This window comes from Anoplolepis gracilipes, chromosome 3 (assembly GCF_047496725.1).
Source record: "Anoplolepis gracilipes chromosome 3, ASM4749672v1, whole genome shotgun sequence".
Lineage (NCBI taxonomy): Eukaryota > Metazoa > Arthropoda > Insecta > Hymenoptera > Formicidae > Anoplolepis > Anoplolepis gracilipes.
In genome coordinates, this window is record NC_132972.1 from 13573849 (window position 1) to 13600508 (window position 26660).

Sequence of the window (26660 nt, forward strand, 5' to 3'; positions counted from 1 at the left end):
TACAAGTATTTTCTGAATTAAACTTTAAAAAATATTTTAAAAGACTATTAGAAGAAAAAATTATGTATGTAAATGATTTATATAGTAATAAGAATTATATAAATAGTAATAATATTAGAAGACATACATATAAAGTGATTATTGTATCGATCATTTTATGTTTAAAAGCTCTGGAAATCTTGGAAGTCTTATTAAAACTATAATTCTTATGTGAGCAAAATGATAAGTTATTTGCAATCACAAATAGCTCAATTATGTATAAAATTAACTCGTAAGCTGGGATGTGGTTTTTTAGTAACGCAATTTAAAATATGAAATATTTTTCACCTTAATACTAAAATTGAAAAGAGATTACTTTAATAAAAAAATACAGGTAAAATCAAACGTATGAAACTTTAATTATATTTTCAATTTTTAATAAATGATTAAGCCACCTCATCTCGTAATTACAAGTTTTAATTAAAAAGATAATTCAGTTATTTTAAATTATTAAGTTTTGTAGCTTTAAAAGGTTAATAAACATTTGCTAAAAAAAAATTTTAAATTGACAATTAAGCAAAGATTATTCCATTTTCGTTGGACCCACGTATCACGTATAAACGTGAGAGCATCTCTATAACTAAATTACACTGATATCTGAGTTAACTAATGCTGGATTAGCGACACGCTATCTCTGTCGAGATTAATAGTGGAGAGAGTGACGAGAGAGTTAACTAAGTTTACCGCTAACTTGTGTTGGTACGACTCGTTTGACTTCAAATGCAATTTTGTGCAACATTATTTCTGAATATCATGCACAGTATATCAACTTCAGATATAGCGCATATTGTTTATTATAGAACATCTTAACCTTCAGAAAATTGTTTAACTCTTTGATACACTGCTTTCAATCTTATGTATCTTCATTGATTTCAATATATTACATATGTTGACATAATAGTGTGTGTGTGTTGTGTATGTGTGTAATCAAATTTATAAAAATAAAAACTGATTATTATTTTTATAAATTTGATTGCTTATATATTTCACTTTAATTAATTAATCTTTTAAAAATTACTATATTTTTGTACCGATAACTAAAAAATAAAAAATAAATATGCTATACTGTTCTTATGACTATAAAATCATTGACAGAGGAACTTATTATAGAAAAAAAGATAGAGATAAAGCGGATAGAAGCGATCTGAGCGAATCACTAAACCGATAAATCCTTATCACATTTCGACACGCCGTAGTGTAATAAATAAATTGGATAAAGGAGAGCACATATATATATATATATATATATATATGTGTATGTGTGTGTGTCGGTTATACATATAACCTAGAATAGACTCATAAATTTTTTTGCATAGTCGAGATGATATTCATAGCTATTGTATCACTTTCTTTTTAACACACAACGTTATACACTATTTTTTGGATGCATTCTCTAAATTATGATGTGTCGCTTTTCAATTTCCGGCCATTTCAAAAATCATCGTATTAAAACTGTAATAATGTAACATGCGTTCCTCACTGAATTTTCATTTAATTTCAACGTATCTAACTTTTCAAATTCAATTTTCTAATTAAATTTTTTTTATCTTAATCAGTCAGAGATTAATCAATTCAACATATTAAATAATGCGTAAATATGTAAATACATCGGGATTAAAATTGGTATTAAAATCGATTCTTATCTTTTATTCTTTTCGCAATATTAACAAAATAATACAAACACTCGAGATAATAATGCTCGATAATCAACACTCATGCTTGATGGCCAACTTTGTTTCACGATGAACTACTCACAGTAAAGGAGAAGGAGGAAAAGAGAAAAAAAGAAGAGAAAGAAAAAAAAGAAAAGAAAAAAAAAAACGGTTCGATAGGTCGAGTGGCAACCGACACCTGACGTTGCCAATATCATTGTGAAAAGTTGAATGCTCTGAAGAATACTTTGTAAGAATATCGACACGGTGATCAAGCATCGTCGGGTTTATGAGTTTACGGAGGCAACGACTATCTCGCGGTAGATTAACAAGAAGTTTCGGCGAGGAAGGTATAAGATCTAGTGACAGACAGACCTCCCAACGGGAACCAATAAACGGCTCATTCCTAATGCAATTGATTTACGTCCAAGTAGACTAAGTGGATTTAATATAGTTGTTCATCGTTTCCTAGACGAAAAATAATCGATGTCGCGACGGTTGATTATTACAAATTTAGATGATTAAACGAGAATTACGAAATCGATAGCGAGCGTAAATATAGAATCTGCCGAAATGATGAAAATCGGGTCAAATCAATTTTCGGCAACAATCAGTTTATAAACAAACAGCACAAAAGTATACATGAAATACAAGAGGGATATGTATATTTCTATACTAAATTATCGAAGGGTTTGAATTATCGCCAGGGTTCGAATGTAAAATAAAATCTGAAATAAAATGACATGACCTATCTTATTGCATGTAACTGGCGCATGTAACTAACGATATTAATAAATTTATAAATCAAGATACATATTGTTCACAGCAGGTAGAAACAAGCAATAGCCACTAGCACTTTCTTCGACAGTGCGAGAGGCATGTTGCTTAACCTTCAAACTTTAATATTAACGGAGCAATGCTCGCGTCAAGTAGAAGCGTTAACGGGTCTCTAATCAAACAAACTCGCGGTTAGAGGCTCAGAAGCTGGAGCAAGGCAAAGCCTTGAACAGTGTTTGCACCACCGGGCGAGGCCTATTGACATTCGTCCACTCCCTGCTCACTGATAGATAGACAAAGGACATTCCCTACCAAGTTGTCAAATAAAACGTCTGCTTGACAACAACAAAAAGTCGACTAATAAAAATAACAGTGCAGGATTAGCGATCTTTGCATAAAATTGATTTTAAATTAGGCAATGTATAAAAGAGTAATCCATTTTATCAAAGTTTACATTCCAGCACGCGAAAGAAATATTAATATATGAACGGTATCGTTACACGTGGAACATTCCAGGATATCATCCATAGCAGTTAAGAAGATTGAAATATATAAGATGGTCTACGTAAAATATCACAGACTGTTTTCTAACTATTAAAGATAATGACAAAATTCCTTTTTGATACTTTGAAGTTCCTTAAGATCTTATATAAAACAAATGCAGTATCTCTCTGACTTTCCAGCAAAGCGGAAAGGAGACTCTGCTCATTTTTTAAATAAAACAATACATTTTTTTTAATATAAATAAATTCTTATCATTATTCTGCATAATAATTAACATAAATTCATCAAAAAATGCATATTTCTAAAAAAAATGCACACACAAATATACATATACATACTGATTTTTACATGAAAATGAAATCTCTCATAAATATTCGCCTTTCAATAATTTATTGTAATACTTTAACATGTAAAATAAAAATAAAAATAAAGATTTAATAGATACATTAACTGTACATAAAATAAAAAAAATTTATTTGTCTTCTTCCTTTTCTATCTCTCCTCTTTCTTTCCTAGACTTCTACGATTCTGAAAGAACCGTTCCATTAAAAAGAAAGAGAGAGTTTGTTACTTTGCCCCTCTAGAGAATCTGTTAGTGGTAATCTATTGTCCTCTAAAGAATCCCAATAAACCTTAAAATACTAAGAGAATTTTTTCGTTTTCTATAATAATAGTACTTGAAAAAAAAAACAGCTTGTAACAGTTTACATAAGCGACTATCCAAAAAAAAAAAAAAAAAAAGAGAGAGAGAGAGAGAGAAAGAAAAAACACTACATCAATATATCACTTTAAAAAATTTTAAAAACTGGAAAATATCTCATAATTGTAAAAAAGATATATACATATATGTAATCATAGACTAAAAAAAAATTTCTTTTCTTCTCAATAACCACATAAGTAAAAATTGTTAATTTAAACACTGATTGCCAAAAATACGATTAAAAATTGATTAAATTGTTTTAATGTTGCATATATGTTGCAAACTTTTTTATAATTTTTACAAAAAACTTAATTTTTTATAAAATGCCAGTATAAAAATTCGGTTTTTCATAAAAAGGTTACATTTGATTTTACAAAAACACCGGTAGCAAAATGTTTCATAACTTTCGATCTTGATTTTAATAACTTTTTAAAAAACATTTAAAATTAATATTTTTTTAAAGAAAAAATTATCAAAAAAATTGACTACAGTTTTATAGTATTATTAAATATAGAATTCAAGTTAAAAAACTAAGATTCTAAACAAAGATTCTAAAATTAAAAAACTGAAACTAATTCAATCAAAAAGAGAGATTTAATTATTTAATTAATAATATTTTAAATACTTTTGTAGTTCAGAAAAATTTATTTTAAAATATCTATAATTGATAAATTGTGAAACTTTGTCGACACTTAGTTTTGAAGTGATATTAAATTGATCATAGAATTTATTATTAAAACCAGAATTAAAAGTTCTAGAATTACCTAAGTATATGTATTTGTAAAATTGGAACATTAAATAATAAATGTATCTTTATAACATGAATGATTAAAGAAGAAAACAACAATATGATTAATGACTAATGTTGAAGATTAATAACTAACATTGTGTTTATCTAGTGCATATAATTTTTCGTATATCATGAAATATTAAATACTACAAAGAGTATAAAAAAATATTAGAGATAAAAGACACGAGAACGAATGAAAAGCAGAAATTCCTATTGAGGTTTATTCATTCTCGGTGTAGATTGCAAACGACAAGACGCATCACGGTCGATCTTGTGCAAAGTATGGAGAAGTGAGAAAGATATTAACATCAGGGATGACAGAAAAGCATTGTCACAAATAGAAATATAAGTTTTTTTTTCAAATATCAGAGCAAAATATCTGGTACTTTGAAGTAATCTCAATATTAATCTTAGTGGAAAGAAGAAATGATATTTAGAAATCGTTACTATCTTTCCATATTACAATTATAGATCATAAAATATTATATTATGTAATTGTATTATACAATAAAATTACCTAAATAATAAAAAATATGTCAAGCCTAGATATAATGTCAAAAATAATACTATATACTAATAAAAATATATAAATTATAATACTATACATAAATAATATATATAAATAATAATACTATATACTAATAAAATATACTAATAAAAAAAATTAGTAAAAGATAATCAATATTATAAAATATAAAAATATTAGTGTCCATAAAAGAAAAACAAAGAGAGAAACATAAAAAAATATTGGCCTTAAATAACTTACGAATTAATTTACATTATTATACCAAGAGTATAGAAACAAATATTTTCTACGCTGATAGAAAAAAAAAAATAACTTTGTAGAAGCACATTTCATTTAATAGCAAAAAGAAAAAAAATTGTGATAACCTTGGAAAATAAAGAATATGAAATATTAAAATTTATATCAGTTCTATTTCTAAGTATGCACAAAGATAATACATATTAAAACCGTGTTTTTTAAGCAATGTTTTAAAACAAAAAACTTGTAGAATCTTTAAAATTTTCTAGTATTTAAAGACAAATGTGTGTGCGAGTGTGAAAAACTCGATATTATAGAATATAAATAAAATCTTTAAAATTAATATTTTAATCGATTAAATCGAATCGCAAAATATGATTAAGTGTAGAATGGAATTTTGCATAATTCGGCGTCTTTCAAACTTTTGGAATATAGAAACTTTGGAATATAGTAAGCTCACGTCGGGAATTACACCGAAATAAGTTGCCATGCGAAACATAATTCAAACATTATATCTTATTTTCTCGTTTGCGCAACTTTACTAACAGTGTTTCTCGGCGACGCTTCGAGAGACAAACTCGTTGACCTCGCGATCCACCTCGCCTCGACATTAAACGCGAACAAGAGTTCCATTTGTGTCGTAGGAACTTCCTAATTGTCGGAGTATAATCCGCGTCGTCGGCGTATTTAGCACGAGTTTATCGACCAGGTCCAACTTCTCTGAGATACATCTGCCTTTTATCCGCCTTTGTTTAGCCGGCTTAACACGCGGTCTTTGGCAGAAGTTACCGTCGAAAATGACATTGTTGTCAGAACTTTGTCGCAGTCCGCGAACTTCATGTCTAACGTAAACTGCTAACAATAAGATTTATTAACTCGCAGTTTTATATGAGAAAATATTTATCTTATTATATCTTTAGAGATTATAATCGTTAGCATGACTATAAATCTATATATTAAAATTTAATTTTTAGATGCTGGGTTTTATTATAAGACAAAATATAGATTTTAATTTAGGTATATACATTTGATATTGCGTGTTGTTAATTTGCCTATTCTTATTAATCGACATATTCATATTAATCGATCATTCTTATTAATCGATGTATACTTATCGTAAAAAGAATTATTCACAAGAGTACTGAATATGAAAAGTAAGACAATAAATATAAAGCGTAAAATAAAAGAATTAACAATAATATATATTTTTGTACCATGAAATGTTCATAACTCAGAAGAAAAAATTCTACGTAAATAAAAAATTTATCTAGTGTAAATGAAATACTAAAATATTGAAAAAAATTTTGGTTAAAAAAATTTCATCCATTTCTATAAAAATGCCACGAATACAAAATTTAGAATCATCGAATATTCTTAAAGTATGAAAAATATTATCTTAATAATTATAAAAGTTATAAAAGTTAATTATAAAAAGTTATGTAAATTGTTAACTACAAATTAAAAATTATGATATTAGTACTATTACATTGAATTCATATAAATGAAATATACAAATTTTATGCTAGTGAAAGAGAGAAAGAGAAAATTTCTCTCAATCTATTGACTTTTGCTTTTCCTTATTGGTCACTGGTAAGCAAGCTCGATAATCTCAATTACCGTTTTACTTGGTGAACGCCTATCATCACGATTTGAAATTAGGAAACTCCTTCTTCGTTTCCTATCGCGTTCGCGATAATAATTGCTAGCCGGTTAACAGAAACGATTCTCGGTGATTTTTCTTTCAGCGATCATCCTTCCTGCCAGATTTACGATTGTTATAAAATGAAAGAATAAATTCACATCACGTGTACTGTATACGTAAGGTATACATTCATTTTTTGGCACACTTTGTGTGTAAGAAACTCTTAACGAGAACAACTTTACTCTGATGATTTAATTGGATGCTATCTTTTTTACAATCTTTGAGAGTTTAAAATTTTTTAGTAATTACGTTTTTTATAAAACTAAAAAATTAAACTAAAACTATAAAATTAAGATTCTGTATTATAAAAAAGTACACTAAAAGTCAACTGTGCTTTAGAGCTAAGATTTTAATTATTAAATTTTTATCATTAAATATTGAAATTTAATTCATCCCAATATTATTTTCTTAATTACAATTCTTAATGACAATTGTCAATACTATATTTATTACACTTATTATATGACATACATACACTTATCTCTTATATATGTTTTTTTTATTATCTCAATTGAAATCTACCTCGCCATAACAAACATAGCATGCTGCTGAGTTTTCTTTTCGCACGCTTCGTAAATTAAAACTGTTATCGGGCGCGAGCACCTGCGGTTAATGAGTGCCATCCTTATTGCGATGTTGCAACAGTTAACGATCGTAAAATATATAACTAAAGTAAAAGACTAAATATCATTGATCATAAACAGTAATTCAAACGCGAAAGCAATTACTTATATTATATATGTTTCTCAATAAAACATAAAAAAAAATTTACCGCATGGACCTTCATGCCTTCCTCCTTCTTTGCTATATGTACAATATTTGTTATTTTAATATAGCATATAATATTTGCTCGTATGCTTATTAACATTTTGGTTCCTTTTTTATTATAATTATTTATATTTTATATAATAGATCTACATATATTTTTAACATATTTAAAACAAATAATTTAATATTTTATAAAAACAGTTTTGCAGTTTTTCATAACGAATGTTTAATCTGGCATTCAAGTATAATTTTGCAATAATTGTTCTGTTTCCATTTACTAAATAAAACTCCATCTCTATAAAAATATTAAAAGCTAAACCTAATTATTATTTATTAATCAATTCAATTATTTTCATTTTTTAATATAAAGTTAGCATAAAGTAGCTGTAATTTATTTCTATATTGACATTGTATATTAATGTAGCACGTTTTCTCTATTTATCAATCAAATAAAAATAGAACGTAAAATTTAATGGAATCAACATCGGCGAATATTTACACAATGCAAAATTAAACCGTCAATTCCTTCCTCCGTAACGTAATCATTTTCGTACAAAATACCTTTTATAAAAATAGGATGTCAGAAAAAAAAAGGGATCGTCCCTCAAATATCCATCAAAGCGGCTTTAAGAGGGATTCGCTGTCCCTTCCGGATCGCGTGAACAGCATCCAGATATATAGAGGAAAAAAAATTTCGCGCCAGCAAAGGCAGAAAAAAGAAAAAAAAAAAAAAAAAAAAAACACTTTCGACACCATGCTCGTGCGTGTCAACGCGTATCACGCGCCACACGTTGACGCACGCGGGTATGCAGATATCGAGAAACGATATCCAAAACTACCCTCCGGAGCCGCGGTGGTACGTTGATGACGTCACGAACAACGCGCACGCGCGAATCTCAGTTACATGTTGATCGTTACCCACCTTGTGCAGCCAGCAGGCTGCTAAAGACACGTTCACACTAAGATACGTACACCAAATTGAGCAAAGATTATGACATCTTATTGCTAGATATTGCATATTTAATTGTTAGATAATGTAATGGCGTAAATAAGAAAGGAAAAAAGCGATAGTGCGAAGTTTAAGAGATAAAATAGACTAAATCTTTACACGATTAATTGATCTATTAAGGTGTAGTTTCTAAAAAATTTAATTAATAATGAAAAATGTATGCTTATGCTATTTTTAAACATTTTTGTATACAAGTAATTAAAAGCAGGAGTGTAAAACAAATACTATAGCACACTGCAGGAAAAAAAGTATATACTGCAAGGTCCTTAATTTTTCCGAGTCATAATTCTTTAGCTATAATAAAGTTGTACTGCTTTCAACGGAAGATCTATAAGAAAAAAGTGAGTACTTAATTTTATGCTGATGCATACTTATCCAGTTCCTTGAAATAACGATCATGATCAGTTAGTTTGCAAATGTTTCAAGTTGATTAAAAGATGATATATAATGTAAAAAATTCAACAAAACGATCTTCTTAGAAAGAACGAAAGGTAACAAAAATTAAGCATAATAGAGTAATAAAATTACTTTTAAAATTTACGGATCAATTAAAGGATAGCGCTAAAAGACAGAGTGATTAAAATAAATAATGATTACGCCGTGCTTAGGTTTATTTATATGTTTACGGCGGTATAATTAATAATAGTAATTTGTTAAGAACAAAGAATCCAGGAACAGTATTATAAGCAAGAGTGATTTGATCAATCTTTCTTAATCTCCTAATAAGTCATGATTGACATTTCGTCATTATTTTTAATTGTGATTAAAAACAAGTTACATACTTTTAAAACACGCTTCTTACTTGCATTGAAAAGCGACGATTTATAAATTTTTAAAAATTCGAAAGATTCAAAAAGTCCAAATATCTCCTACGAAATAGGTCATTAAATTGCGAAAAATAATTTAAAAAATACTGATTTTATTTAATTTTATGATTTCATTTAATATTTCATTTTATATTTTTAATAATACATAATCGTATTCTCTAGTAAAAAGTCATTAACTTTAGTCACATGTAATTTTTTAATAACTTTATATATTTTATTATTATATAATATGTAATATAATAATTAAATTAAGTAAAAATTTAAAATTGTATAGAAAGTTTCAACAATTTATTCTATTTTATTATTTAAAAAAAAGAAGCTTATAAATGTTACTTAGAGCTTCGTTACTTAAGCTAAATTGCGCTTCGTAGCTCATGGGATATTGATTAGCAGTTTATTTATTATAGTATTATCAACTAATATGTAGTATATAGTATCTGTTAATAGCAATATCCAATACTATTATTATATAGCAGTACCCATATACTGCTTGAATAGTATATATATAACTTACATTCGTATCATATCCTGAACGTAAAAAATGTGTGATTACCCGATATCATACATTGAGAACATACACTTTTACTAACTGTGACAGTTAAGGCAAACACTTAAGGACATCGTGAATTAGATCGCTCTGTTGTTTGGAAATTTCCGCGGAAAATTTTGCCGACTCTCCCCAAAGGTATACTTGCCGACGCTCGGCTGAATTCCGACTTTACGCAAAGGGGGGCGAAAGCGCCATTGATGCAGTTAAATTTGCATTCAGTATACATTATGTAAATCATTGGCAGTTCATAGCGAATATCTTGGAGGCGTGTTTCAGCTTCTTCGGCTTAATTTTGAACCTTACAATTTTTTTTTGATCACTCAACGAATAAACATCTTGAACAAGAATCATCACATTTAGCCGTTAAAATTATCAATTTAAGAATAAAATTAAAAATTATTCTGCTTGCCTTAAAAGTCTATTAATAATATTAAGTATAACCATTGCAAAGTGATGTTAATTGGATGTCGATATTCCTATCCGAATGCAAATAACAACCGTACACCAGCAGTGCGCACGCGCGTTATATTAAATTCATATATTTATGCAAATATACGCGTAATTTATATTACGGGTATGCAAATCAATATTATTGATGCAGTAAAAAAGTCGATGTTTCTCTATCCCCACTATTTTTGGATATGATTAACAAAAATAGCACACGGCAATTACAGTCCTATTTGTTCCAACAATTATCTTTGGCATATCATATCTCAAAAAGTTAAACTTATTCTGTAGAAGCAATATGACATCGTGACGTTTCACCGATTTGCCATTTGTTTCCACTAAATGACGACGGTTAGTTTAGTCAAGTTGAGTCACCGATCAGGAGACAAGGAAAAGTATAAATGGAAAAGAAAATGTTCGGTCGCGAAGGAAAAGAATTGCCCTCCCTCGATGGTAATGGCTTGCAATTTGTCAAGGATTATCACGCTGCCAACTACGCATCCTACGAATCTTGTAGCCTTTCATTCATTTTACATAGATCGATAATTTTAAGTACAGATCACATCAAAATAAGTAATTTTATTTATCGAACTGTTATATATGACATAATTTGTCCATAACAATTTTTTTTTCTTTGCAACTTAGCGAATATACATTATTCATCTTACTGCGATTACTCAAACAAGTAATCCAATCAGAAGACAGGAAAGAAAGTAACATTTTAACACGCACGTTTTACTTTAAAAGAACATCAACATGTCCACACAATGTGGTACCGTTTTTAGAAAAGTAATTTTCCAACAAATTTTACATAAATAACGATTTTTCCTTTATAATAAAACATTTCTTTCCAAAAAATTATCATAACTATATATTATTACTTCATTATATAGCTGCAGCTTAGTATTTATAATAACTATATTTTAAATTAAAAAAAAGCATATAAAAATTAAGTTAAATCTTATACACATATTTACATAAAAATCTACAAATCTTATATTTTAAATAAATTTAATTTGATATTAACTATTTAAATGATTTCAAATATCGAATTGTATTGAGAGAAATTTATTATAAAATTTAAGATATAATAAAATATATAAAATATAATCTATTTTCAATTTTCCGATCAATCCGAGATTGCAAAAGTTATTTTATTTTTTGTTAATAATAGCAATATGTAACTTTAATCACATAATATATACATATTATAACTGAACTTTTTATCAATAAATATTACAAAGAAAAATTCAATGTGTACAAATTTAAAAACAATATTTAAAATCTACTGAATGTCTTCTCAATCTTTAATTCTTTATCTCAAATGCGATTTGTTGTCTCTACTTAAAATTTAATAAAATTTAAATATCGTTAGTTTCAACATTAAATTTAATATTTAAGTAATTAAATCTTAAACAGAATTTCTGTTAATGTATAGTCAACTTGAAATAAAATAACAAAAAAAACTTGTCTGTAAAAAAATTCTGTTGTTAGCTTTAAAAAATTTAGAGTTTCCAAAATTTTTTCTACAAATATAATTAACTTTGAAAATATATATTAATCTTTTGACACTTTGAAATATTATTTCCTTCACGATTAAAAGGAAATTTAATAAGTTTGCAAACTTTCGTATATAATATACATAAGTCAATTAAACATGTGTGTGATTCTTAGCTTTTGTTAACGCATTGATTTTTCTAGCATGAATGAATGAATTATGGTGCAACATCTATGCACATACCTATATACATGTATGTACACGTAATGGCATCAATTTATTTCCTTATCCTTTGCAAAGATTTCCGTACCCTCGCGGTTCCTCAGACGATAAAGCTTGACAATAGTAATCGTCTGCTATACGAAATTCTTGCAAAAGATTTAGTTTACATGAACTGACATCACCAAAACTTACGTTAGATTAGTTTATATATAATACATTTCTCTGTAAAAATTAATTTCTGAACGTGAATCTAAAGTTAGAATCGCTATATTGGAGGAAACATTTATTGTTTCAAAACATTCAGGTGTTATTTTTTAAATATTTAGTCGAAAAAATATCTATTTAATTTGTTTATCATTTTACACTGTCTTAAACCATTATTTTTCCACATTGATCAAATTTATAAATAATATAATATGGAAAATTCTTACTATAAATACTAAAAATATTATATTTTTATATAGAATATTTCTAGATTTTTATATAAATGATCTTATCTGCTTTTTTATATAAATGTAAATTTTAATGTAAATTAACTTAATGTAAATAACTTTAAATGTAAATTACAATATATATATATATATATATATATATATATAAACCTCCCTTTTTTGATTACTATAATAAAAGAGAAATAAATCTTTATCTTGTTTATCTAATAAATAAATCTAAAGGGAAAGAAGAAGAATGTAAAAGGTTAAAGCTCTGAATCACTACAGCCATAGCGGATTATGACGTCAAAAGCAAGAAAGCATACGTAATATTTTCTTGCGATATAGGTCGAATAGAATGTTTTTTTTTTGGCGTTCCATCATTTACGTTCAATAAAACTGTAAAATGTCATAAACTCATTTTTGATCCTTTATGAACGAACACAGATGTATAATCTATATTACAGGTACTCTTTATTTTAGACTATAATTGATTAAATTGATTAAATTACAGCAATTTATGAATTAACATACTAAAATAGAATTTGCAGAGAAAGAAACAGAATTTGCGTATAATTTTTCACCTCTGACGTCATAATCCAATACAACTGCGAAAGCTGGTCCAGAGTTTTAATCGAAGCGCATCAAAGATAGATTTCATTACCTAATGTAAACTCAGTCAGTCCTTTCTTGCACACTCTTTCATCGTTCCAAGCATTATATTAAATTTCATTTCACCATTTTTATCAGATCGAATCACCGCTATTACTGGCAAGCTACCAAGTCTTTCAAACATAGCGATTCACCTTTCAATGTGAAATAGTCAAGAAAAATCAGAAAATGGAAAGATAAAATTATTAGATAATACAAAGGAAAAATTTACAATCAGATGTATATACTTATGCAATCATATTTTAAAATTTCTCGTTGTATTATAATAAAAATAAAAGTTTCTATGCATTAAAAAAAAGTCAAATATCATTCGACATCAAAGACAAACTATATACATGCTTTTATATAAATATATTTATATATATATATATATATATATATATACACTCAAATGTCTTCAGATATACTGTCTAAATATTTATCACAAATTAAAGTAAATAAAATTGCATAAATCATGCATTGTAAATTACATTTAAAAATGTTTTTTATTACAGGTTTTATTAAAAATAATTTTAAAAATTTAAAGTAAATAATTATATCATTTTTCTTTTAACATTACCACAAAAAACTACATTTATTTTTATAATTCACGCGCGTTCTTTTGATTCTATTCTAATTATATACTAGTATATTTTAAAGATAGATAAAAAATATAAATAAGATGACGTTAAGGAAAAATATGAACTTTGCATAATAATGAACAGGGAAGAACAATTCCTTTTGCATCGATCTGTAGATGAGTTATGATGTCAAACGCGTACTACAAGAAAATGCACTCAGAAGGCAAGTGCTCGGAAAATCATTGGATATAAAGTTGGCCTAAGCTATTTAACATTATAAAGTCGAGACATCTTCACTTGTGATGATTGTCTGTACGGAATGACAAAAGTTTTCCAAACCATAGCAACTTAGTAGATTTAAAGTTAGTAACTACATAAAATTTAGTTACTATTTAAAATTTAGTTACTATTTAAAATTAGTTACTATTTTTAATTTAAAATTTATTTATCAATATATTTTTAAACAAATTTTTTAAAATATTTTATTTTTAAAACTATCTTTTAAAATTATCAGCAGATTATACATTATAATAAATATATCAAAATCAATGAACATGATCTAAACATTGTATTTATTTACTCATATAAAAATAATTCATTGTAAAAATCTATTTTTTATTATTATTAATATTTTTGCATTACGAAAATAATTGTATGATCAACCTTGATTATTAAAAAAAAAACATATATGTACATTAAAATGTATTAAAATGTCAATCTTATTTATTCCACAATTTAAACTCAATAAAACAATATTTATTAATAAAGTTTAACTTTTGCTCAATCTTATAATGTTGATTGACAATGATCCGTTAAATTGTTTCGGTACGCGATAAATAGATCTGACGAGTTACAAAAGCAAACATTAGCGAGAAAATGAACAGTTAAGAATGTAAATTCACAATGATCATGAAAATTGCATCAAGCAGAAAAGGCTTTGTCCAAACAATAAATTGATGCACGAATTTACTAAAGACTATTTCGCGTGCTATTTCAAAATCGTCAATCTTTCATGCAACTTGATTGTTCGCGATTATAAGACATAACAGACTCGTTTACCGGTATTTTGATAGAAGAAAAAATATATCGTTAAAATATCCTATACAAGTTCTATAAAAAGATAAAAATAAAATTATTTTTCATGCATAACAAAATAATAATAATAACATAGTTAATATGCTCATTTGTTGTCGCTAGCATAGAAGACAAGTTATTGAGTTATATTTATTAAAAATTGTTTTTACTTTACACGAAAATGTTGACGGCGCATTTTGAAAACGTTTTGACGTTAGATTACACTGTTTTTATGTTTGTAAATCCTATTATTCTCATTACGGCGTATCGTTTCTCCTATTTACTGTGGTAAAGCTCCGACCTAAAAGATTTAATTCACAAAGTGCGAACTTTTAACCGTTTCAGACTAGCATGTGCATCATTATCGTTAGTAATTCGTAACAACTTTTATGCGAGGTAATACTGTACAATTGTAGTACGTTCGATCTGCCAAAAAATGAACCAAATCCGTGTTCAATAATCAAATAAATCAGATAGATATTTTTATATGTTTCTTAATTCATTTACCGCAATAATATAAATATTAATATAAATTATTATAATTATTCTTGATTTTATAATTAAATTTATACGACATATCGATAATTAAATCTATACGACATATCAAACTCTTATCTGTTCAAATATTCATAATAAAGATGATTAAAATCTAACTGTAATAATATGAAAACGCGCAGTAACTACATAAATTGTAATCTAAAAAATGACTAGTATATTTGCTGAAAAGTATTTATCTTGATAGATGTATGTGATAATAACGTAATTGGCCCTACATATTATTATACTACATAATCAAAACAATAGCCACAAGTACTCATTATTCAATGCTGTAATACTGCAACAACAAACAGATTTGTTCGTCAATTGTATCAAAATTGTGTTGATTTCTACCTAGAGTTATATCATAATAATTTATTAAGTATTACATTATAGCTATATATTATAGCTATACATTATTTATTTGTCTATTAAGATTATATATACAGTTGAAATGCACAAAATTATAGGTATTAGCCTCTGAAAGTCTTTCATTAACTATATGTTCATTATTTAATCAAAACTAGAATCCTTAATAAATGATGTATGATTTAAAATTGTCTAAATTATTTTGACAGCATATTTATAAAAAATATTACAATAATATTTTAATTTATAAGTATAAGCTTAAATTTCTGTCTATAGATCTTGTGGTTGATAATAAAAAAAAATTCATAAATATCTATATTAGAATGATATATAAAGTGGAACAATAAAAATGATGTTGGTTTTAGATATACGATAAATAAAATGTATCCTATATCTAAAATGTTATATTATAAATGATCATTCGTGCACGCACACAAAGCAAAAAAGATAGTCTATAATTTTATATATATATACATATATTAAAAGATAGTCTCTTTCTCTCTCTATTATTTTTCCTCTTCTCTTTTACTTTGTCGCTATTAAAAAATTTCTTTACGTTATAGGCATCAATATAAGATACTTAATAGTTGAATTCAGTAGTTCAACTCTCTTTTCCCTTAATTAGAAAAAAATAGTTAATTAATATTACTATATTATTATACTAATTATTACTTATATTAATATATTATATTATATTAATAATATTACTTATAAGAAACTATCCCTCTATGTACAACCATATTAATAAACTAATTATTCTATATTATGCTCTAAAGTTTTTGTATATGCAAGAACAGCAAAAAACGAATAGAAAGGCTCATATGCTGCACAGTCTCTTTTAATATTCTATATAAATAATTTAGTATAAAAAGAAAAAAATACTTTCTGTTCTAGAATAATATTAGAAATATAAATAATAAATATCATTAATTTTAAAAATTATTTACATATTGCAAATGTAGATACAACATCCAAGCAAGTTTTATATATGTTGTAATAAGAAGAATTACGTAAGGATATTTTGTTCCCTTTTTTAGAATGACTATAAATGTACATTTTTCACTAATAACACAATTAAAGAACAAAATGCTTATAATAAGCAAAAAATATAAAAGATAAACATTATTATTGACACGAATAAACTTTCACGAAAATAAATAACTCGATTGCACAAGAATGAGTGAAGGACGAGATCAGAAACGTACATAAAAATAACAGTGTTTAAAGGACAACTTGCATTGAAATTGTTTTTGGCGGTGTTTAAAAATAGAAATAACCTGTTTGACAAGGTTCGTCAACAAGCACAATAGATCCCTTTTATAATTCAGTGTAATGCCCAAATATATCAAAGTTTTAGGACCGATAAAAGATGGCTTATCGATCTAAAGAATCAGAGAATTAATTTTATTTTTTCAATTTTTTTTGACTATGTACAACGGATAGAAGACATTTGTTGCAGCATTTCTACATTATATTAGATAAACTTAAAACTGAAATTGTTACTTGAACTATTTCACAACAACATACACTCAAAAAAATGATCCTGCAACGTCAACAAAAATTTTCTAGATGTTAAAAATTAACTGAAACAGATAAATTATTAGCAAATACTGTGATATTGCATATATTTTTCACTTAATCAATTTAAATGACAGAGACAGAATTTATATCCGTACTATTAGTGTAATTTAGACAGAAAATTTGTCTGTGATGCCTATCTTTAAGGCCTATTGTCAAGGACAATTATATTTGTGATTAATATTTGGCAATGGGATCTAAATTTTCTAGAGATATTGCTAGAATATTGCTACTATAAATTCTATACGTGACAAACAATATTCTAACAGATACAAAAAGTAGCAATAAATTGTAATTAAGACATCTAGAAGTCTATCTACATTAGTAAAATATTTTTTTAAGTGCATCTTCGTAATAATAAATAATATTTTCCATCATTGACGTATTTTATCGTTACATATTATATCGTGACATTTTCGAGTCATAGCTCAACAAAAAATATTGCTCATGATTTTGTTTTCAGCAGTTTTTTCCTTTATAATAGAATAAATTTCAGACACCTATTTTAGTTTAAACTCCCAAAGGAAATTGTGAGAAATAAGCGATTTTGCCCCCATCTCTACATTCATTCATAAGTTAAAGGAAAACAAGTTTTATCAAAGACATTAAGGATCTTATATAAGATTTTTTTAAAATTCTTAGAGTATTTTATATAATACAATATAAGCTTGGAAGAAAACGACTGATCGATAAACGTATTACAAGAATATATAATTCATGTGAATGTACAATTCAATACTTAATTTGATTTGAGAGAAATAAGAAAGTGATATGATTATTGCAACATAATGCAAAATTGCATTTCATTATAAATCCAATATAAAAAAGTAATTAAAAATTTAATTTTTACTCTCAACACCAAGGTAGATCTTTAATTCTGGAACTTAAACTTTGCGCTGTTTGTACAAAAAATAAATGAATAATAAAAGTATCAACGCAATTTTTTCCTATTTTGTGTATTTTTAAATAGCTCAAAATAAAAGTTACATTATATAAAATTAAAAAAATTATTTTTAAAAAATCTACAAAGAAAATAAGAAATCTGAGAAATTTGCAATTGTCACAAGTGTTAATTTTTTCTATATTATCAATAAATATATATATTGTATATATATAAATTAATATAGGGAATCATTAATTTATAATACCAGATAATAACAAAACACTAGTTTGATATTAAATTTTTCATTATTTTTTCTTTATTATTTGATTCTTAATATTTGTAAATGATGACAAGGTTCGACAAAATTATTATTACTATTATATATTTTGTGTATAATAATAAATTTCAAAAAATAAAACATTTACTGATAATAAAGAAAAAATTAATGTATGATAATTCTAAATCTCTCAGATTCTTTATTTCCTTTATATATATATATATAATGCAAAATGGTTTTTTATAAATTTAAATGAGATTCATCTAGCTGTTAAAATATATTTATTACATTTATTACATTTGAGTTTATCACTATTGCACTTTATTAAGCATTCGTTGTAAGGAGAAAGGAGCAGTTGAAGCGCAAACGTCGTGTGCGCGTACACAGAGCTTCTAATGCGAGCTTAAATTCCGGCAGAACGAGCGCTTGATTCCGAATTCCGGTTTTGGTGCAACAACGTATGCTTGACACGCGTTATCAACGTCGCTGACAAGGCACCGAGCGGGTGACGATAACGTGGTTAAAGGGCGACAGGCAAGGGTATGTAGACGGTTTAGGACGGCCGCAAATGCAACCGAGTATCGTTTAACCGGCATTCAACTCTCAGCGCGACAGAATTAACTGCACACTAGATCGCGAACGGATACGTTTCGCGATGCTGCATCCCGGAAAAGTACTGACGGCGATACGGCTCGCAATTTTCCATTGCATCGCCGGACAGACGCGGGGCGCCGTCTGGACGCCCATAACCCGGCATCTGTGCTTTTTCGCGGCGAACCTCACGCATGGATGCACCCGACTGCACGTTGTGCAGTTTAGCTGCGAATTCATAAATCGCGCATTGCGAGAAAGCTTTACGTAGTTATAGACATATATACAATATCTCACAGAGAAATCAATATACATCGGTACAAAATTTTTTCGCGTAATTTGTGCTCAATTTCTCGTTAGAATTTAATTCGAAATTTAATTACGGAGTTTATATGATTCTGAAGAGATATAAGATTTACCCTCAGCAGGATAAGTGAATAATGAAAATATGTGTGCTATACATACATGTAAATTGCGTGCATCTATCTATTTCTTAATATCAAGTTAATTCGGAATTACCGAGCCAAGTAACGTTGAAAATGAGATGTATCTATTATGATAAATGAAAATTTGAGTTCCAATTTCAGAGATATTCAATTTACGATGATATCTCAGTAAACGCAATTTACTTTCAATTAGCTTTTATAGCAGAATAGTGCAGATTAAAATCAATGATTCAGGCCAATCTAAGAGACATGATGAATATCATAAAATCCAAGAATAAAATTATGAGGCAGGATAAAACAAAATTATGTGGTCGTTCTATTATACGATTAGCTACATCAAATCTCTGTTTTCTTGATTTAATGTCACACAACGATAAAGAAGCTCTAAAGTGTTACGAGCGTTGCGTATGTTATAGAAATAGTAATATCCAATAACTGCACACGGAATTTAATAAACGAAGCAAAAATTGTATTGCAATCCCTATCATTCTTCTATATCTCAGCTCATATAAGTCAACTGATAACCAATAACAATGCCAATAATAACCCCAATAAACCAAATAAACTAGAATTTTAATAATAAATAAAAAATAATAAAATGGTAAATAAAAGTTCTTGAATCATATCAAAATGTATCGACACTGTTATAGTAATAATATAGTTATATTATAGTACATAGTTATAATAATAATAACTTTTAGATATATCAAATTTAATTTCATGAAAGTTTTCATTATAAAAGCAGTAAAATATAAATATCAAGTGAAACAAGTTAAATTTGAACTTCGTTTTTTTCATACTACCTATTGTAATTTTCATCTTAAAAAATGCTATTAATTTAAAAATTTGAAAAACTATTAAAATTTTCATCTAAAAATGCAATCTAATTAGAAAATTTAAAATTAACTTTTAAACATATTTAATGTCATTTTTTCTTCTTAATTATTGATATTTTCACAATAATGCCATTCTTTTCAACAACAATAATTATACCTTAATAAAATTGACCATAGATAAAATATAATTTATTTCTTAATTAAATTTAACGTCTTCCGTACCATAAATAGGTAACTAGAATAAAGATTAATTACACTTAACTCAAAGCTGAATTACGCTAGATAATGTTATTATGTGTACGAAGAGGATATTATTATACACGTATTATATTACGTTCTCATAAATATTGATAAACTTGAGTCGCGTAGCAAAAAGTAAAATTCTAAAATAAAATGTTATTCGTTAATATTCAAATTTTATTTTTTAACAAATCATATGATTCATTATTATATATTATAAATTAAATAAATCTTTTCCTATTCAAAAAATCTTCGTATATCAACATCGAAAAATTGTGCTTATTATATTGCAGTATTAAATGTAAATTAATTAAATATAAATTAGGTCATAAAATAAATATTATCATACAATAATATTTAATGTATTATCATTTCTTAGTATTTATATTTTTTTTTGAAGCTACAATATAAAAAATAATACAAAATTGTATTTAAGAAAAAAATAACGATAGAGCCTTAAAAATTTTTGGAATAAAATTGCCTTCATCAATAAAATAGATATGTTATGTATCCCTTAAAAAACTTCAATTTTTTTATATCATATTTGCATAGATTAATTAAAATAACTTATAAAATGAATAGAAAATAAATAAAAGATTTTATTATCGTAAATATCGTAAGACATATTTCAAAACGAAGATAATCCAAATCAATATCAAATTCGAAAAAAAATTTCAACGCGATTATTTCTATTTCTTGACAATAAATTATCAAAATACAAGCAAAATACGTTATAGAATCGGATAAAATGTTCTTTTCCTAAATTTATATTAATTTGTGGTTATTATTAAAGAATAATGTACCACAAATATTATTAGAAAGATAAAACACTAGATATAAATTTTAATTATTAATTATTATATATGTTTATTTACTTAATAAGATATATACTGTTATTTTTTACAATAAAACGTAAAACAACAAATCATATTATTAGAGATAAAAAACTAGATATAAATTTTTTTATTTATTACTATAGATATTTATTCACTTAATAAAATATACTGTTATTTTTTACAATAATATGTAAAACAAGAAAATCACGATATGATTCAATACTTTAATTTTCATTATGTAATTCGTTAGAACTTGAAATCAGCTACAAAGAATGATGTAAATAAATAATTCTAAATTCCATTTCCTTCATGTCATACAATAAAACAGTGTGCTTATCACATAACAGAAACAAGAACTTCAGATTCGCAAAAGAGATTGTACTCGAGAGAATATCGATCGTTGTCACGTGCGATCTTCTCTTACTATATACCGAAGTATTCTCGCTTATTGAGTCTCGGCCCTTTTCTCGCAGCCCTACTAACCCCTCGTCGAGATAAATAAGTTCTTTCTTCATAAATAATGCGGTAACGAAGCACGTTTCTTTTTTTTATCGTTGCTTCCTGTGGCAAAGCTTGGTAGAAAAGATATAAAATTCGTTGAATCGTGCGAGTGTCATAAATTTTATCCGCAAAATTAAACATTTTCTTAAGAAGAAATATAGTCAAGCATTTATATTTTAGTTGAACTGTTCATAATTTCTTTATTTTGATCATGTAACGAGATAAGAGCCTCCCCTTTAACATTGGGTCTGTTACATTTAAAAGTCAAAAGGTATAACGCGGTATGATCTTTTTATGAGGAAAAAATAAAATATAAATTTTGTCCGTATTATCATTATAAATATTATTATTTTAGAGTACTTTTTATAATTCAATATATATTTTATAAACAGAAAAAACTAAAAGGTATAACTTGTTAATTTATATTTAAAATTACGTCATATAAATTAAAGATAAAGTATATTCGACAATTTAATTCAATGGATTAACTTTCATCAAAAATTAAATAATGTTAATTTTTAATGACGGGAAAATGACACATTACTACATATACAATGCAAAAAATTATGTTAGAAAAATTATTAAAGCTAAATTATATGTTATAATTAACAATTAATATTTAAACTATAATATTTAAATCGTAAATCAGTATAATAATTTTCGTCCTTGATAACTCTATAGCCATATAGTGAAAAATACATTTCAATATTTATTTCACCACCCTTCAATTCTTATTTTTATAAATGAAAATAGATGAAAACAAATAAAGTGGAAAATATGATTTTTCATCGCATGATGGTAACGAAAAATACCCGATCCTGTGTTTCAAGTGTCAATTGCGATAAATCCTTCGTCAACACTGAGGGAGTTTAGCACCGGAGCAAGCTTGGAGCTGTCAGTGGTAACGGCACGCGTCGCGTCAGACGCGACGCGACGCGCACGCGACAAGACGCACCGCGCGGCACGACATCGCGCCGGTCGAGCCAATGGATAATTGCCCTTCTGAATTTCACGAATTGGAGCCATTAGATGCGATCGGACACGAAACTACATGATTTTTTAACGATCATGCATATCCGAGCGACACGATGAAAAAGAATGACAACAAGTAGAGAGAGAGAAGACAGATGCATAAGAGCGCTCTCTTACCTTGCTACGTCACGGCGAGATACACGCGAAATCCGTCCATGCCATTCTCTATCTCGAGCACAGCACCGCACTGCACCATACACAGAGCACCACTTGAGCAATACCTCCCTAACAGTCGATCTGTCTCTATCTTTCTCTATATTCCTCGTTTCCTCCGTCTACCTCTTTCCCCTTTGTGTCTTCATCCACCTGTCCATTTCTGTCTCTCTCCCCCTCTCTCTCTCTTTCTCTGTCTCTCTCCTGTCACACACACACACTCTCTCTCTCTCTCTCTCTCTCTCTCACTCTCTCTCTCTCTCTTTCCCTCTCGTTCTATTTCTATCTGTCTGCCTGCCTGTCTCTCTCTCTCTCCCCCTTCTCCTTTGTCACGCCGGCAGGAGAAATCCTTCGTCGTCGGCCTCCCTTTTCTCCGGCACCTTCTCCTTGCTCTCGGGGACGACGATCGGGCCGTGTCAACGAGCGCGACGCTGCGATCGAAAATGATCGCCAACGGCGGCGATAACGATGACGACGACACCGGCGACGTCGTCGACGGCGAGGGCGACGTGAGACGTGATTAGGAAGAAGAGGAAGAAGAAAAGGAAGCGCCTCCCTGCGGCACGCACGCGCGCGAGAGAGAGAGACGATCCAGCATCCAGCTACGCCCGTGACAGCGTCTGGGCAACTACTGAGGAGAGGATCTGTGCGGTTCCGGCGCAAGCTTTCGTTCCCGTTTTGACCAGACACGGCGCCACCGTGGACCACCCGTTTCCCTCAGGGAAAAAACGAGGGATCGGGGTGGAGATAAAGACACCCGGTACGGATGATACGGAACAGGGGTAGCCAATGATATTATCGCGACATTAGAAAATATAGATCTTTCTCTCTCATATTTTCTTCGACATTTATTTGCCAATACTGTAGGTGATATCGAAATTTAATAGGAATCATAACTAGCAACATCCTATGTCAAGATATACAATTTTCTTTTATCTTTTATAAGTCATCATTTAAAAGTAACTATGTTTCCTTTTTCCTTTCAAAGTTGCACATATAATTTGTAATCAACTTTCTTTTATTATAAGCGTTGGAACTTATATGTTTAAATGTAACAAATAATCTAACCGAGTTATCATTATTCATAATTAACTTCTATTTATGTATTTCTACTCAATCGGGCATATTTTAAAAAATTAGGCACCGAGAACAACATTTCACAATTGATTATATTTAAATGTTTAAATTACGTTTGTTATATAAATATTCCAATCTTATGTCTTTGGATAAATAGTTTTAGCATGTATAATTATGCCTAAATATACTTTTTACATTATAGAGAAAATAACATGTTAGTAAATTCTACAAAAACAAACAAATCATTTATATTAATTTTAAATGACCAGTTCTCTCTTAAATATACTAAAGAGTTTTAAAGAGAAAAAGACAAATTATTTAAATATATCTTCCAAAACCTCACAATCAGTAAATTCAAATATGCCATACTAATATTATAAACTAAATTTAAGCTGTCTCGGATGAAAAAGAGAAGAAGAGAGAAGAGAGAGAGAGAGAGAGAGAGAGAGAAAGCACGGTAATCTTTTTACTGTCTTAAAATTTGAATTCACATTGCGATACAAACTACATTGGTAAAAATAACGAAATATATTATTAGCATTGATTTAAAATTTCACTTAATTAGAATTTATCAAGAATAGTTCGCTACGCTTCTAGATACAATGCCGATCGAGGCTACGAAAATTACACTGCTGAGATACGGTATTTTGGCGAGATGAGCTTTGCACGGTCGATATTGCGTTATAATGTCGGAGGTGATACTAACGGACTAGCATACTGATATCGTGCGTCGTTAAAAAAGCGCCTTTTATCGGTCGTGACACGATTTTCAATAAATTCGACGGACTAAGTGTGAAACCTCATTACAAATTACGGTTAAGAATTGACGTATAAATAGTGGCGATATTTTTGCAAAACAACATTGTGAAACGAAATCATGAAGTAATCCGAAAGTGTGTTTCTTTTCTTTCCTACATAAAAATATAATTTACTATCTATTGTTCTCTTTATTATATTTAATTATTTAAAGTGTAAAAGACGCAATCGCAAATTGTAATTAATCTTATTTAATTTTCTAGGATAATAAAACAAAATTAAATGATGATAAAAGCGTTATTTGTTTTCGGAAAGTCTTGCTACGTTAACTTATTTTTTACTACTATATGAGAGCCAAAGAAGAATCATGTCCAATAATAATTAATTGCTGGATACACATATAAAGTAAAGAAGTTAAAAAATCAAGTGTTTGAATAGTTTCGATTTTCGTATATAAATTCCATATTTAATATTATATTTTATTTTTACAAAAACAGATCTACAAATTGCAAAAATTGCATAAAACGACAAATTTTTGGAGACAAATATATGAGAAATAAAAACAAATATAGCTAAAATACATGTAAAAGTATCAAAATTAAATTGATAAAAATATATAAAAATTTCATAAAATATACAACAATAAAAATATTAATTTAAGTAGAAAATATAAAAATGTTAATTTCACACACTTGCTTCGCAGTTGTATGTGTGTGCGTAAAATAAATAAAAATTTATATCGCGACGCACAAATTATAAAATTGTTAATTTAACGATCGTCCTTATTTTTTATATTGATGCGGATACTACAAAATATTATTATTGTTATTTAAATTGATTAAACGTGTTATTTAAGCAATTATTATATACGTGATATATGTATAATCTGTTTTTTTTTTATATATAACACTTTGCACTATGTGTATTCCATGTCTACTTTTTATAAATTTATATATATGAATAAAAAATAAATTCATTATATAAAATATTAATATAATAATTTTAATTTTAATGCAAAATTTTCTAAAATATATATATTTATATAAATTTTTTGTAAATATGTAAATTTGTGTTTGAATAGTTTCGATTTTCGTATATAAATTCCATATTTAATATTATATTTTATTTTTACAAAAAAAAGGATTGTAAAGAGAATATTTAAATTATTTTAATTATTATTTATTTCCTAATTATAATATTTAATTATATGAAATAATAATATATTAACTATGATGTCAAGTGCAGAAAATGTACTTAAAAAAACAGATTAAATAAAAAAAAAAATCAAAACTCACCATTTCGCGACGTCCCTCGATGTCCAACGATGTCTCCCGATATCTTCCGCCACAATTGTATCCGGAAGTGGTGCAGTCTCCCTGCAGTCTCCATACATCCAGTCCAGTCCACATATACATATATAGTCTCCATGTTGTCCAGCGTCGATAATCCATAGTCGATGTCACACAATACACTCGACGCAAACATTTCATTAAACTGTAATTTTAATAAATTTAATAATTTAATAATTTGAATGTACTAATCAACGAATATTTATCATAAAAT

At 27.5% G+C, this 26660-nt stretch overlaps 1 protein-coding gene across 6 annotated transcripts in view; it reads right to left on the reverse strand.

The window, feature by feature from the left end:
- Task6 (TWIK-related acid-sensitive K[+] channel 6) overlaps positions 1-26660 on the reverse strand; it is a 96521-nt gene that overhangs the window by 64224 nt on the left and 5637 nt on the right. For 4 of the 6 annotated variants that reach the window (XM_072888444.1, XM_072888446.1, XM_072888443.1 and 1 more), the window contains one exon: positions 26393-26591. The gene's annotated coding sequence lies outside the window, so the exon portion shown is untranslated. Of the gene's footprint in view, positions 1-23228; positions 24420-26392; positions 26592-26660 lie in introns of those variants that run through there. The other 2 variants (XM_072888447.1, XM_072888442.1) reach the window with 2 other exon arrangements.